Consider the following 8,435-nt stretch of genomic DNA (forward strand, 5'->3'; position numbering starts at 1 on the left):
ATTCTTTTTTGTTTTCCTTGAACATTTTGTCCTGGTCCTGTAGAAGGGAATTAGGGCAACCCTAGGCCCAGCAGCAGCAGCAGGGACCAAGAGGCCCAGGACTCAAGGCCCCTTAGGCCACACAATGGGTGCAAAAGCGAGCTAATAAGCAACACAAGGCCCAGAAGTGGAAGTGGCGGAGAGAGGATAGGCACAAGGCCCCAAAATGGAGGCCCATCTTCCTCCCTCCTCCAGCCTAGTCTTGGGCGGGCCCCCCTGGATCCGCCTCCTCCACCTCCCAGTCCTCCTCCTCCTCCAGCCGAGGAAGGGAACATGGTGGACGGCGGACGCGTGAACCGCGGCGGAGGAGACGGTTGCTACTCCTCCTTCTCCTCCTCTTCCTGAGGGGCTCCCCAGGCCTCCCCTCCATTGCTGCAGCCGCCTCAGGTGAGCCCCAGGCGGCCTCAGACTAGGGAAGGGAAGGCCCACAACGTCCAAGTGGGCGCTTTGTAAACAGTGGTTTTCATTATCTCTAGCCTTCTCTTCCTCCTCCCTCCATAGTTTTAGCCTCTCTTACTGCGTCCTCACTGGGGAAATAATCCGGGTTTGACACCACTTTTTTTAAAAACCGCCGTGTGGGGGGAGCCCCGTGCTATGGAATTCTGGGAAATTGTAGTTTGTTATTGGCACAAAATCGGATAAAAATTGAAAATGGAGGGGGCATGACCAAAAGGAAAGGTTAAAAACTCTCCTATCAGGAATGTAAATTCTTGCTTCTCGGTCAGGCTCAGGATGGAGGACTTTGAAGAAAAATGGAGGACATGACTTAAAGATAGCTAGGAATTCATAGAGATGTAAATTCTTGCTTCTCGGTCAGGCTCAGGATGGAGGACGTTGCAGAAAAATGGGGGACATGGCCCCAAAGGACAGCTTAAAACCGCTCCCAGGAATGTAAATTCATGCTTCTTAGCCAGGCTCAGAATGGAGGACGGTCACAGAAATGTAAATACGTGTTTCTTAGGCTAAAAATGGAGGCCATTCAAGAAAAATGCAGGAAATGACTGATGAAGAAGATCTAAAAACACTCACAGAAATGTAAACGCATGTTTGTTAGGCTAAAAATGGAGGACACTGAAGAAAAATGGAGGACGTGGCCAAAGAAAAGCTAAAAACGCTAATATAAATGAAAATGCATGCTTCTTAGTCGTGTTAGGAATGAAGGACATTTTGGAATTCCTCCTGGACAGAAGTCTGAAATGTAGGACATGTCCTGGGAAAAGGAGGATGTCAGGACACCCTGGGTGTGTGCATTGTGCCCCTAAGGCAGTGGGCTTTCATAGCTGAGCGGGGATTCGAACCCTGGTCTCCAGAGTCATAGACCAACACTCAAACCACTAGAGGACTTCTTTAAAAAGAGGGGAGGCATCTGGTAGCTCTTATGTGGATTTGAAAGGCAAGAAAGAAGCAAGGTTTAATCTCCTGTGTGTGGCTTCTTCCTTCCTTCTCCTCCTCCTCTCCACACATGTCCTCACCTGCCCAGGTGAGAGGGTTCCCCTTCAGGTTAGGGCTAGGAAGGAGTATGGTGCTAGGAAGGCCCTGCCCTCTTTATTTTCTCATTTCTCAGGTCCAAAAATAATCCAGTTTGAGACCACTTCAACTGCTCTGGCTCAGTGCTAGGGACTCCTGGGAATTGCTGTTTATTGTGGCACCAGAGCTGTCTCAAACTGCATTATTTCTGCAGTGTGTTTTGCACCTCACTTCCTTCCAAGTTGGTAAAAAAAAAAAAGCAAGCCTCCAACTTACCTGCCTCACCTACTCTCTGCCTTGCATGTTTGATTTATTGTTTAATCTGAAACCCATTTGCCTGGGAATGAGAAGGGTGGTGTGAGGTTGCTTCCAGGTTGACCAGATGTCCCAACCCCAAAGGAGGACAAGACACTACAAAATGTAGAACATTTAAGAAAAATGTAGGATAGCAGTAGCAAGTACATTTCTACTCCCTAAGCGGTTTACAGAGTGTAAGCTAATTGCCCCCAACAAGCTGGGTACTCATTTTAGCCACCTTGGAAGGATGCAAGCCTGAGTCGAGCTTGAGCCCTTTGTGTGCTATTGAACTTGCAACCTTGTGGTTTGAGAGTGAGTGGTTGCAGTACAGCAATTTAACCATAATAGGATGTTACCATATAAAACTGAAACACACTCATATAAATTCATTCCTTCTTAGGTCCAAAACTCACTGCAGAAATAATCCAGTTTGAGACCACTTTAACTGCCCTGGCTCCATGCTAGGGAATTTTGGGAACTGTAGTTTTGTGAGACATTGAGCCTTCTCTGTCAGAGAGCTCTGGTGCTACAATAAACTACAATTCCCAGGGTTCCCTAGCATTGAGACAGGGTAGTTAAAGCGGTCTCAAACTGGATTATTTCTGCAGTGTGTTTGGACCATAGTCATGCTCAAGATGGAAGACATTTTTAATTTCCTACTGGACAGAAGGTTGAAATGGAGGACATCAGGTCATCCTGGTTGCTTCTGATCAGACATGCCTAGGATTGTGCTATTTGGACACTGTGTGACTGCAGGGATGTTGTAACACATTTGAGACAAACAGCTTTCATAGGCTTAGCCTTTGTTGTTGTTAGCTGCCCTTGAGTTAACCTGAAGTGTTGGTGAGACATCTCCAGGCTCCCCCATCATCCACTGCTCTGCTTAGGTCCTGAAGATTCAGGCCTGTGGCCTCCCTGATTTTGTCCATCCATCTGGCTTGTGGTCTCCCTCTCTTTCTATTACCCTCTCAGATGCATGGAGGTAGTAGACCCAAGTCTCCCATAGCTTATTCTACAACTCCTTTTACATACTTAGTCTCAAATGTGCTACAAAGATCCCTGTGCATGCTGACATTCCAGACTAACAGCCATGCCAATGACTTCACTGCTGTTGTTGTTGTTGTTGTTGTTGTGTGCCTTCAAGTTGTTTCCAACTTATGGTGACCCTAAAACAACCCTATCGTGGGTTTTTCTTGGCAGGATTTGTTCAGAGGAGGTTTGCCATTGCCTTCCCCTGAGGATGAGAGCGTGAGCCTGAGGCTGAGAGCAAGGTCACCCAAAGAGTTTCTGTGGCCAAGCTGGGAATCGAATGCTGGTCTTCAGAGTTGTAGTCCAATGCTCAAGCCACTACGCCACACTTGTTTGATGCCAGTGACTACAGGGTACTTTCTTGCCTGGATTATATATTAGCCTTACTTGTGAATACCCCTTTCTGGTGTTCTGCTTTTCATGGGACTGTGGCCTTTTCAGCTGAACCTGAATTGCGAGTAAAATTCCTGCTTAGTATTATCTCATTAGATTTCCTCACAGCCTCTCCACTCCCTTCTTCGTTTGCTAGCTCTTTGCTTACTCTGGGCCCAGCAGCTGTAGGATTAGTTAGTTCAAAGAACCCCCTCACAAAGGAGCCGGACCCAGGTGTTGAAGTAAGACTCTGAGCACTTTCTATCTTATCTTTCTGCTTGCTTTCTGCTTCCCTGGCTCCTCCCTTTGACTCCTGGGAGATTTGACTTAACTCTTGCAGGAAATTGTGCAAGAAATCCTAAACTCTATTGCCCAGGAAACAGGGAAACAGAGTGTTTCGTATGCTGAGTGTCACAGTATCTGTTGCTCTGCGATCAGAGCCTTTTAACAAAAAAGGACAGACGTGACATTAAGAAGAGTTGCTTTTTAATGGAGTTTTGAGTGGCTGTTTACGCATGTGTTATGTGAGCTAATGTTACCAAGTGTGCTTGCCGCCACCTTTCTTCATCCCTGCTGGAGTTGCAAAACAATCCCATTCACTTCTGAATATGTTAGATGTTGTTTTTGTATTATATCTAGCTGAACATAGGTGGGTTATCCTTTCATATGTAATCTTCGGTTGGAATGAGTCCTGATCTAGTGTTTTGCTGTCTTTGTAGGTTGATAGTCAGTTGTTTATAGTGTGTGATCTGGAATCTATCTGTGCTGTTGTCTCTCTGATAGTAAACCAATTGCATGTCTTTGTGACACTGTTCATTGACAATTCCTGGGTCTTGTGTAACATAGCATTTTGATTACCACAGCTTTGCAATTATGAAACTCTTTTGGTACCTGGGCAGCTCTTCAAGTGTTGAGTGGAGGGGCGAATGAGCACAGGGGTTAATATTGATTTTTTCAGTTTGAGCTTTGTAATATTTCAGTACACATTAAACTTGTTGTTGTGTGCCCTCAAGTCATTTCCGACTTATGACGATTTTAAGGTGAACCTATTATAGGCTTTTCTTGGCAAGATTTCTTTACAGGGGGTTTGCTATTGCCTTCCTTTGACGTTTGAGAGAATGTGGTTTGCCTAGGTTTCCAAGGCTGAGTAGGGATTTGAACCCTGGTCTCCAGAGTTGTAATCCAGTGCTCAAACTACCACGCTGGCTCTCACACATTAAATTAGGGCTATACAGTTTGGGATCTGAATCTTTTCCTTGAATCTCCTTCCTTCCTTCCTTCCTTTCGTATCCTATCTCTCCCCCCCCCCCCCCACTCCTGGGACAGCTTGCAAAAGTTGAAACATATACAGCTAAAAAGTACACAGCAGGCAAAGGTTAAAATATAATGAAATTATCCATAGAATTAAAAGCAATTACAAGCATGCCCATTCAGACTGAATAACAATACATAGACAATGCAGCACATTATTAAAGGATCCTTCCATATGAGCAACCAGTCTTCAATTGCCTGTGGAAGAATACCAAGGAGAGCCTTAGCCTAGCCTCTCAGCCACCAAGCCTGGGAACAGCCAGCAAGAAGACCTTGTGTCCCATCACATGTATCTGAAGGGCCTCTCCACAAGATCTTAAAAACACAGTCCGTCTCTTAGGGCACGATAGACTGTATATACTTGACTATAAACCAACCTCATGTACAAGTCAGGGGCAGGTTTTGAGGCCAAAATTATGGCTTTTGATGTGACCCATGGATAAACCGAGGGTAAAATTTTGAGGTATGCAAAAAAGGATCTATTCTAAAGGATGAAGCAAAGGAAAACAATGCCAAAGAACCTACAAAATTCCAGCAGGCATAACTGTCTGTGCTCACACTAAAGACTGGATGGATGAGAGTAGGAGGCGGCCAGTGCTTCCAAGACAGGCTGAATTCTTGCCTTTCACAGGATATAGTTCTTTTTTAAAAATAAGAGTTAAACTATAGTACTTACATTGACCCATGGATAAATCAACTCAGGTTTTGGGGGTCAATTTTTTGACTAAAATTTCTAGACTTATCTGTGCTGGTCTATGACCGTAATAAAATTGAACTGAACTGAACAGACTTATACATGAGTATATACATGTGTATATACAGTAGTGTGTCATATTGACTGGATAGAGACTTTATCTAATATTTGGTTGACCTGCCATATTCTAGTCAAGTTACATGTTATGATTTTTGTTACATTTGCACATTTGTTACCTTATAAAACGTAATGACATTCAACACGCTGTTAATTTTTTTTAACATTTATTGTAGCTGGCATCCTGTTGGTTACTCCCAGCTAGAGTAGATTCATTGAATCGATTGTTCAATACAGTAGTCAGTCACATGTAGGCAAATCACATTGAGTCAATAAGTATTCTAGTCAGGACTAACAAAAAGTATTTAGGGCTGTATTTCATAAATATTGTTGTTTTTACATTCTTACACCTCCATGTGTACTTCAGGCAGTCAAAACACTTATTGATCCTGAATGTTTCTTTCAGCTCATTCTTCTTTCTCAACCTCTTGTCCTTGTTTGAATACATACTGTGTGACTGTATCAAGTTCTCATTGTTGGGTGATGACAACCTTGTTGTAGACTAGAGCCTGTCCATCAGGAACTTAAATCTTCAGATTTGTATCTGAAAAATAGTATCCTCTTGAGGATAGAGACAGTAACTATTTACACTTTAACTGGAAACTATAGATAAATTGCTTGCAATGACTCTGATTATCTTATGAAGGGTAGCTGTCTTCAATAGTTGCTCTGTACTTTTAAGCAGAAGCACAGTGTCAACTGCCCTCCGTGTAAGTAACCGGAATAGACACATGACAGAGAAACTACATTATGGTTTGTTTATTAATGTACTTTATCTTGGATGTTACAAAATAGTGACAAAACACAAATAAAAACTGGGCTGGAGGTGATCATATCTGTGATTTGGAAGAGTTCTATTCAGTCATATAAAAATGAGAGGTTTGTAGGGACATTTTTAACAATAAAAATTACATAGGAGCTGGGAATACAGACATTTCCTGCTGCTAATAGTTCTTGGGGAGGAGGCTGTAGGGTGAAAAGTGGTACAGGTGTGTGGATTGTAGTGTATATTCAAGTTGTTTCTGAGGTCCAAAACACATTGCAGAAATAATTCACTATATACACAAGCCAGTATGGTATAATGGTTTAAATGTTGGACTATGACTCTGGACATCAGGATCCATGTTTTTGTGTGTGATTCTTGTTGCGGCTCTTCTTAGCTGTGCCAAGATTTCGATAACACCAAATTTAACAGTTGAGAGCAAATGAACAATGGCTGATACACATCAGCAGTATAATCAACCTCATACTTCAGCCGCAAACAACGTGCATAGGAATAAGTTCGCCTTGAGTTATTTTGTGGCCAACTCAGACCAGGGGTGGTAGGCAAACTTTTTGAGTCGGGCGCGGCCGGGGTTGCTCGGGTCCCTCAGACCAACTCGGGCGGGGGGGCCGGGTGGGGGCGGGGGCGGAGCTGTTAAGCCAGGTGGTGGAGCTTCCATACCCTCCGGGGGGTGGAGCTGCCACGCTGGGGGCAGAGCTCACAACAAAGGCCCCGCAGGGGACGGAGGAGGCGTGTGCCCGCCCTCTCCTACTCGGTCCCTTCACTTGTTGGCCCCGAATGCGGCCATTCCAACGAGGCTCCTTAGGCCGAAGGGGAGGGGAGGCCTAAAAGCACCGGGAATGGGTTGGGCACCCATCTCAGGCCCTTCCGGTCTTCCGGCTCTTCCCTTGTGGGCCGAAAAAGGGGCTCCAAGGGCCATGGAGGAGCCCAGGTCAGGTGGCAGGGCCGCTTCCGCGGTGGCCCCTTCTGCGGCCCATGCCTGGCACCAGGCCTCCTCGCAGAGGGAGATGGTCTGGGGCCGCACGAGGGCCCTGGGGGGAGGCCCTGCCGGTTGTGGTGGCAAGTTTTAGACGTTTTGTGGCGCCCCTTCTCAGCCATGCGGCCACAGAGCCTCCCTCCGGAGGAAGAGGCCTAGGGCCATTGGGGGGAAGCGCTACGGGAGGTTGGCAGGCCGCTTCCGTCGTGGGCCTATTTTTGGCCATGCTAGGTCCCAGGTCCTCCCTCGGCAGAGAGCGAGGCCTGGGCTGCATAGTGCCCTGGTGTAAGAGCCAGGCGGTGCCAGGGGTTGCCAACCCCTGAAACTATGACGTTCTTGTGTAGGCCAAGAAAAATGATGGCTCTAAGTTCTTTCTCTTCGAAGAAAAGTAAAACCCTATAATTGGAACATTGGGTGAAACAGAGCCTAACCCACAATTATTGTGTTTGGTAATTTCATGTGTGCTTGCTTATATCAATGCAAGTTGTCTAAAGCCCGAGGATAAATGTTTGTTTTGTTTTGTTGGTGTAATTATATACCGCTATTCCAAAAGATCATAAGCGGTGAACAGCACAGTATGAGGCTACATTAGCAAGTAAGACTAAGTTGCCCCCTCGCAACACAGTTCTGGGTTACTCATTTTATTAAAAGCGACCTCCTCTGATGATGCAAGCCTGAGTCGAGCTTGGGCCCTTTTGCTGGTCTTGAACTCGCAACCTTGTGGTTTAGAGTGAATGGCTGCAGTACAGGGATTTAACCACTGCGCCACCAGGGCTCCTGTATGATTTTTATTTCAGCAGGAATATTTATCATGAACAAGTTGGTCACTTGAATGTCTTGAGAGAGCTGCACACTAGTCTCTCCTGTACCTTCACTTTTTTTGTGGGACTTCTTTGCAGAGAAAAATTTACATGGACACTTTGCCTCCTTCTGTGGGCCAAAACAGATGGTCCCTTTGCAGTGGCTTCCTGGCGGCTTGGGGGGCGTGTCGTTTATATGCTGCATGCCGCCAAGCCAGCAGGAAGCCGCTGTGAAGCTGCCCGGTGGGCAGCTTTGCGGCATTCCAGCAGTGCAGCATTCATAAGCCGCATGTCGTAATAAAGTTTATTCGGTCATTGACCAGCAAATAAGCCGCATGTCATAGGAGTGCTGCAAAGCCACAGCAGCAGAAAAGCAGATATTTTCTGCTGCTTCTCTTTGGGCTGGCAAAAAGCCAGATTGAGGCTGCGGCCCCAATCTGGCAATCAAAGGGGCGGCATCAAGCTACCTCTTCAGGACCATCTGTTTTGACCCTTCCTTCCTTCCTTCCTTCCTTCCTTCCTTCCTTCCTTCCTTCCTTCCTTCCTTCC

The 8,435-nt window shown here is 45.8% G+C and overlaps 1 protein-coding gene across 3 annotated transcripts in view; it reads left to right on the forward strand.

Annotated features, from left to right (window-relative positions):
• The first annotated feature begins 282 nt into the window (after positions 1-282).
• Positions 283-8,435, forward strand: part of DENND4C (DENN domain containing 4C) — a 98,835-nt gene continuing 90,682 nt past the window's right edge. For 2 of the 3 annotated variants that reach the window (XM_042453396.1, XM_042453398.1), the window contains exon 1: positions 283-426. The gene's annotated coding sequence lies outside the window, so the exon portion shown is untranslated. Of the gene's footprint in view, positions 427-3,003; positions 3,186-8,435 lie in introns of all 3 variants that reach the window. The other variant, XM_042453397.1, reaches the window with a different exon arrangement.

The sequence above is a fragment of the Sceloporus undulatus genome, chromosome 2 (genome assembly GCF_019175285.1).
Source record: "Sceloporus undulatus isolate JIND9_A2432 ecotype Alabama chromosome 2, SceUnd_v1.1, whole genome shotgun sequence".
In the NCBI taxonomy this organism is placed as follows: Eukaryota; Metazoa; Chordata; class Lepidosauria; order Squamata; family Phrynosomatidae; genus Sceloporus; species Sceloporus undulatus.